Genomic DNA, 8,224 nt, shown 5'->3' with positions numbered 1-8,224 from the left:
GTTCTAGCCCTCCCCTCCTGCCGCCAGTTCTAGCCCTCCCCTCCTGCCGCCAGTTCTAGCCCTCTCCTCCTGCCCCCAGTTCTAGCCCTCCTCTGCTGCCCCCAGTTCTGGTCCCCCCCCTCCTGACCCCAGTTCTGCGTCTATCCCTGCCCTCCATATATGACGGCAAGGCCAAGTTATGCAGGAGCTTCATTACTCAGTGCTCTCTACATATCAAACTGATGCCTACGCAGTTCACCACAGAGTGGGCTAAGGTGGTTTTTGTGATCAGCCGTCTTTCCCGAAAAGCCCTGGAATGGGCAACTCCCCTCTGGGACAGGAACGATCCAGTCATAGCTACTCCCCCCACGTTCCTAGCTGAGTTCCGGTCTGTCTTCGAGGAACCTGCCCGCGCGTCTTCAGCTGAGTCCACACTACTGAACCTGCATCAAGGGGATTCATCCGTTGGTGACTATGTGGTTTGGTTCCTTATTCTGGCCTCTGAGTTAGCCTGGAACGAAGCAGCCCTGATTGCCACCTTTACAAAGGGACTTTCGGAACAAGTTAAAGATGCGCTATCTGCTTCTGACTTGCCATCTACGCTGAGTGGTCTCATCTCAGGAGCATTCCAGACAAAGACAGGAGTATCTCTGCCTTTATTGTGCACGTCCAGAACACTTTCTTGAGGCTTGTTTAGTCCGTCCACAGCGCCCGGAGAAATGCCCGCACCTAGAGTTCTTGGAAGAAGCATCCCTAGGTGAGAGCAAGGTTTCCTCTCGTCTGAATGTCCCGGTTCTTCTCATTTTTGGAGCAAGTAACCCAGTACGAATTTCAGCCTCCCTGGCACTGCAGGGAATTTTGTGGATGCTGCCTTGGTCTTCCAGCATCACTTTTCTGTGGTTCACTTAGAGAAGCCGTTGTTTTTTTCTTCTGTCAGTGGACAGATTCTCCATGGCCCGTTCCACTACTGTATGGAGCCTCTGTCTCTGCAAATTGGGGTGTTGCACAAGGAGAGACCCCCGGTCTATGTCTTCAGAGCTTTCGGGTCTTCTGTGGTTACAGCAACATGCTTGACTGGCAGACTAGGGAAATCCTTCATTAGGGATCAGAATGCCACTCTCGGTGTCTCATCCAGTTCCCGCCATGTCATCTCCGGACTCCTCCAAGCAGTTGACTGGTCTTCCCGCTTCATTTAAGGACTTTGCGGATATTTTCTCAGAAGCAAGCAGAGATTCTGCTACTACACCGTCCCTATGACTGCCCCATTGACCTGCTTCCAGGTACATCTCCTCCACCAGGTCGGATATACCCGTTATCTGTGCCTGAAACTGCTGCTCTGTTGGCCTACATCAAGGAGAATTTGCAGAAGGGATTCATTGCAACTCTTCTTCCCCCTGCCGGTGCTGGATTCTTTTTTGTGGCCAAGAAGGATGGTTCCCTCCGCCCTTGCATCGACTACCGCAGCCTCAATAAAGTCACGGTGAAAAACCATTACCCGTTGCCTCTCAGCACTGAACTTTTTGATCGAATTCGGGGTGCCAAGGTTTTCACCAAACTGGATCTGAGGAGGGCATATAACCTCATCCGCATCCGTGAAGGCAATGACTGGAAGATGCCCTTCAATACTCGCGACAGACATTTTGAGTATCTTGCAATGCCCTTTGGACTCTGCAATGCACCAGCAGTGTTACAGGAATTTTTCAACGATATCTTTCGGAACTTGCTCTACACTTGTGTCGTTGTCTACTTGGACGATATTCTGTTGTTTTCTCCTGACCTGCAGTCTCATCAGGTCCACGTCCAGCAAGTTCTTAGGCGCCTAAGGGCCAATCACTTGTATGCTAAGCTCTAGAAATGCCAGTTTCATTAAAGTAGCCTTCCATTCTTGGGATACATCATTTCTGACAAAGGACTTCAGATGGATCCTGCCAAGCTATTAACCGTGCTTCAGTGACCTTGCCCAGTGGGACTATGTGCCATACAGAGATTTCTGGGCTTCGCCAATTATTACCGGCAATTTAATCCACATTATTCCTCTCTTGTATCTCCAATTGTGGTGCTGACCAAGAAGAATGCCAATCCTAGACTCTGGCCTCCAGCGGCTGAAGAGGCTTTCTCTAAGCTGAAGTCTCACCTGGTCCGATACTGAGAGACCATTCCTGCTAGAGGTCAATGCCTCATCCATTAGTGCTGTAGCTGTTCTCACCCAGAAAGGGCCTAAAGGTCAAACCCTTACCTACGTCTTATTATCTAAAACCATCTCCGCCAAAGAGAGGAATTATTATTCAATTGGTGATCGGGAACTTCTGGCCATAAAGCTAGCATTGGAGGAATGGCACTATCTTCTGGAAGGAGCTCATAATCCGCGCTGTATCTACACTGACCACAAGAATCTCTTGTACCCCCGACCACCCAGCATCTCAATCCTCGACATGCTCATTGGTCCCTCTTCTTTTTCTGGTTCAACTTTTTGATTCACTTCCATCCAGCTGAGAAGAACGTCAAAGCTGATGCCCTCTCTTGTGCCTCTGATGTTGGGGAAGAACCGGCACCTTGTCACATCATTCCTCCGGAACTTCTGGTTGTTGCTGCTCCTGTGGACCTACAGCAGCTTCCTCCTGGCGAGATCTATGTCCAACCAGCTCCTCGGAAGAGGATACTAACTTAGGTACATGTGGCTGGGCACCCTGGGGTGCAGAGGTCTATTGCTCTCATATCTCGTTACTATTGGTGGCCAGATCTGGTCAAGGACATTAGAGATTTTGTTCCTGCACTTCCTCTGCCCATAACAAGTCTTCAGGTCTAAAGCCAGCAGGACTTCTGCTGCCGATACCTAGATGCCTGTGGACTTTATTACGGATCTCCCATCTTCCTCCAGTAATACAGTTATCTGGGTGGTAACGGATAGGTTCTCCAAGATATCCCACTTTGTGCCTCTGCCTGGTCTGCTCCACATCTTGCCAGCTTGTTCTTGCTTCACATCTTTAGGCATAAAGGGCTTCCTCAACACATTGGGGCTTCCTCAACACATTGTGTCGCAAAATCAATCACTCACATGCACCGGGAATAGGTTGGTGAACTCCGGCTGACCTTAGCGGAACTCAGCGTAGCAGCAACACCTGGTGTACATCGGGCACACGACCTTAGTGAGTCACCGGAAGACCCGAATCCTCATCAGAGAACGTGCCACTGGATCGAGACAGGACTGGGTAAGTAAATATGCCCCATTGTCTTGAACCGAGGGGTCCAGTTTGTTTCCAAGTTCTGGAATTCCATGTGCAGCCAACTGCAAGTTAAGCTGGACTACTCTTCTGCCTATCATCTGCAGTCTAATGGACAAGTGGAGAGGGTCAACCAGACTCTGGGCTGCTATCTACAGCACTTTATCTCTGCTCATCAGGACGATTGGCCTACCCTCTTACCTTGGGCAGAATTGAACTCTCTGGACTCTGAATCTGCCGGTTCTGTTCCCTTCTTTTTTGTATTCGGACGACATCCACGCCCACCTCTCCCTCTGTCATTGCCTTCTGATGTTTCTGCCGTGGAGAAATTGCTTAAGGACCTCAGATCTATCAGGGAGCAAACACGGCAATCTCTACTTCGGGCATCTGCCCGCACCAAGACCCAGGCCGACGAGAGATACAGGTCTCCACCAGTCTTATCCCAGGGTGATAAAGTGTGACTGTCTTCAAGATATGTCCGGCTGAAGATTCCCAGATACTAGCTTGGTCCTCGCTATCTGGGTCCATTTGAAGTGGTGAAACGCATCAACACTGTGGCATATAAGCTGTGCCTTCCTACCACCATGCGCATCTCAAACTCCTTCCATGTCTCCCTTCTGAAGCCTGTCATCCTGAACTGCTTTTCCTGGCAAGTACCTCCACCAGCTCCTGAGGTGGACTCCTCTAATCTCAGTCCTCGTATCACCTCCGTGCCCGAGATATACTGCAGGTCCTATGTCAGGAAATGTATGGAGAAATGGTGCAGAATTGTTATTGTATGTACTTACAGAATATAAGTTAAAATTGAAAGCATACAGTGTCAAACACCTCGCCCGACCCAGATTTCGCCTCTTCGGGCTTCTTCTGGGGCATAATTTATTTTAAATAAATTTTAATAAATTTGAATATTTAAACCTTGTCTATCCTCACATAAAAAATGGAAAGAAAAGACGCATGATGCCCCGGAAGAAGCCTGAAGAAGCGAAACCTGGGTCTGGCGCGGTGTTTGACGCTATATACTTTTATTGAAACGCGCAATTTTAACTTATATTATGTAAGTATATACAAAAAAAATTATTTTTTTATCCTAGAAGTCTGCACTATTTCTCCATACATTTCCTGACAAGTATATCTTGGGTACGGAGATGATACGAGGACTGCAATTAGATCCAGTGGAAGGAAGCGGAGAGAGGAGCAGCGAACCTGGGAGATCTTCCATTTTTAACGTGTGGACAGGTGGTGAGACCACTTATTGTGACTGAATAATTACTTTTGAGGAGTTGAGCACTGACATTAACTGATTGTGTGTTCACAATATAGCTTTTGGACTCCTCTAATGTCTATGAGGTGAGAGAATTCCTGGGCATGTGTCACAGTGTATGGGAATAGTCCCTTGGGACTAAAATCAGTGGACTCCCTGGACCACCGCAGGGAATAAAGATGGTAGCCGCAACCCGGGAGCGGAGTCTAAGTGGACTCCTGGTCTTTGCCAGAGCCCGCTGCAAAGCAGGATGGTCTTGCCACCAGGTTGCTCCACGGGTGCAACTAGGCCCGCGGTGGCAGCCAAGGTAGGGATACAGGGCAGGCTGGACAACGGGAAGGCAGGACCATGGGAAGGCAGGACCACGGGAAGGCAGGACCACAGGAAGGCAGGACCACGGGAAGGCAGGACCATGGAATGGACGGTTGGCAGGACCTCGGATGGACGGCTGGCAGGACCCCAGATGGACGGTTGGCAGGACTTCGGATGGACGGCTGACAGGACCTTGGATGGAAGGCTGGAAGGACCTCGGATAAACGAATGGCAGGATCTCAGAAGACCACTAGGATACTGGACCGCCACAGGATAACCGGACGGCCACAGGATTACAGGACCACCACAGGACTGGAACACGGGAACACCACAGGAACACGGGAACACAACAGGAACACGGGAACACAACAGAAACACGGGAACACCAAAGGAACATGGAGGCATCTGGAAATGCTCAGGAAACATGGAGGAGTCTGGAAACGGTCAGGAAGGCTTTCTCTTCAGTAGAATGACCTGAAGATCTGGCAGGGGATGCTGGGAGTCGCCAGGCTACATAGCTGAGCCAGGAATGCCAGCACCAATAAGGTGGATGCTGGCCCTTTAAATTCTTAGAGAGTAGGTGCGCGCGCACCCTAGCAGCAGGAGCAAGCAACCTGCAGCCTTGATGGGACTGCGATGGAGCCATAAAGAGCTGGGACAGGTAAGTACTGACCTGGGGGGAGCGGGGCAGCGGCAGCAGCAGACAGCGAAGCACGGGTGCACCTGCGTTTCGCAACATGGATCGCGGGGGTACCCGTGCCATGACTCCAGACCGGGACCGGACAGCCCATGGGTGCAACCGCGATCCGGGGTCACACGTGACACCATGAAGAGGGAAGCGGTTCTTTCTTTTTGACTGGAAGGGGTTCAGGCCGGAGGAGAGGTCTTGAGCAAGAAGACAACAAATTAGACTATTCTGTTCTTCAGAGATTCCTTCATGCCAAGAAGAGGGTGAGGCCGAAGGGGGGGGGGGGGGTACTGTCACGGATGCCCCTGCAATCCTTGACTTGGGTCGCAGGCTCACTCGTGTACCTCTGTGCAGGCCGCTGCTTTGGCCAGTTGCCATTCTCTTTATATTCCCAGCCTCTTCCTGTCTTAGAAAAAACTCTCTAGCAATTCTCCTGCATTCCTGTGTCTCCTGTGTTACTGTGTGTTCCTGTGTATCCTGCCTTCCTGCTCCCATGTGTTCCTGCTCCTGAGTTCCTGTGTCCTGTGTCCCTATCTGCCTGGACCTCCCTTTGCTGACCCCGGATTTAACATGACATTGCATCTCTGCCACCTGCCCTGACCTTGTGCCTGGACCTGACCCCAAGACTGTCTTCCATTAAGGTACCTCAACCTTGGCTGCAACCGTGGGCTAGTCAGAATAAATTCTCGATGTTTGGGAGAGGCATCACGGCTGATCTAATTTGATGCATAAGGCATTGGTGTATTGAAATCCTGGCCAATCCAAGCCTGATTCATCTTGACAAAGGTCAATCTCTCCACATTACGGGTGGACAAAGGGGTTCTCCTTAGGGTAAGGATGGTCCCGCCACACTGAACACCCGCTCTGATGCCACACTACTGCTTCAGCTTCTTTACTGTAAACTCCGCAAGTTGCGGCCACACATCAAGTTCTGCCACGTAGTGCAGGGGATCCTCTACCTCAGGTGGTAAAGTGCTGTCCAAGTAGGCCACCACCTGCTGGTGCAGGGTTTGCTTCATGTCCTGCTGCTGGTGGCGGCTGCCCCCCTCACTAGATTGGTGAAGGAAGCTGCTCACTAAGGACTCCAGACTTAGGCTGCTGCCGATGGAGCTACAACTGCTCCTTTCCCCCAGTTCCCCACAGCAGGATGGACAAGGGCGCACATAGGCAGCGGCCAACTGTCTGCACAGTAATCCTCTATAGTACGCCAGTTGTTCCTCCCTCTCAACAGCTGTAAAAAAGGCACCCATTTTGGACCAGTAGCAAGGGTCCAAGAGGGTGGAGAGCCAAAAGTCATCCATATCCTGGATGTTGACTATTCGGCTGTCACTAGTTAGGCAAAGCAGCATGCTGCAGGCTATCTGCGCAAGTGACTCTGAGGGACTCCCAGCCTCCATCTCCACTCTATACTGCCACGGTGCTTCTAGGTCATCTCCATCGTCTTCTATCCCTCTAGATGCTCCTGCTCCTTTTCTCCTGTCACCTGAGTAGAAAAACCACTAATTTTGCAAGACTCTGCTTGTTCTCCAATGTCCTCCTCCTCCAGTTCAGCCCACACCGGACTCATGTGGCCATAAGATGTAGTTGACACTTATCCAGTGCCCTGACCAGACAGATTTTGCAGCATGAGTTCCAGGACATGAAGCAGTGGAATGACGTTATTCATCCTGCAGTCCTGGCGACTAACAAATAATGCGGCCTCTTCAAAAGGCCTGAGCAAACGGCAGGTGTCACACAGTGTGACTGGGGAGTACTCCGTTCGGCTTGCATCATCAGAAAATCATTAATGGCTTTTCTCTGTTCATACAGGTGGTCTAACATATGGAGGCTGGAATATCTTAAACATATATTATACACATATATTATACATATACAGAAGAAGTTGTCAGAGCTTACAGAATGTGGATGAAACTTATCAGACAGAAAGTGTTACTTTTCCTGTGGAACTTTTCAGAAGTGACATCACTGAGTCTGGGGAAGAAAAGTCTAGAAATAGATGTAGATGAGAGAAGCTGCTGAGATGTGATGAGACCTATCAGTCTGTGTATATATGTATGTGTGTATATATAGGGGCAGCGCCGGGGCTCTGGATCAGTATCATGTGTCTGACACCATGGACCTTCTTACATGGAATATCCTAATACTGACACTTTCTGCTCCGGGATGAGATTCCTGACTCCTCAGGACAGGAGAGAGGCCCCGGGAATGAGGACATGAAGCCTCCAGGTGTAGTAGGTGTCACTATATGTGTCCTGTATAGACTAGATAGAGGCATCATATAGGTGTTATGTATAGTAAGTGAGGGACAGTAAGTCCTGAGCTGTAAGTACTATATGAATGGGTTATACAGTAGATGTGTTATGCAGGGTGTGACTACTATCTGTAAGTTTACACTGATGACATTTTTAACTTAGTTTTAAGCATTTGCTGTATTATGTAGCTTATGTGTATTGTATTATTATTATATATACTAATGATATATACACTGGAGATCACATTCGGAGAACAATGTCTGATCCCTTGATTTTCCCATAAATAATGTAATCTCCATCTTTCAATATTTGATGGACTTTTTGTAAGGGGTCACCAGGTCACTAGAACAGGGTTTTACAAAATAACCAAAATATCAACAGAAACCTTTATTTTGTAAAAAAAAAAATGATGGTCATCATGAGAGAACAGCAATAACTGCAGCACAAAGAAAGGAGATTTTCGGAAGGTTCCACCAGTCACTAATCAGTAGGGAGTGCAGAGATATTAATC

Source organism: Engystomops pustulosus, chromosome 4, assembly GCF_040894005.1.
Source record: "Engystomops pustulosus chromosome 4, aEngPut4.maternal, whole genome shotgun sequence".
Taxonomy (NCBI): Eukaryota; Metazoa; Chordata; class Amphibia; order Anura; family Leptodactylidae; genus Engystomops; species Engystomops pustulosus.
Note: the sequence above shows the minus strand (reverse complement) of the source record.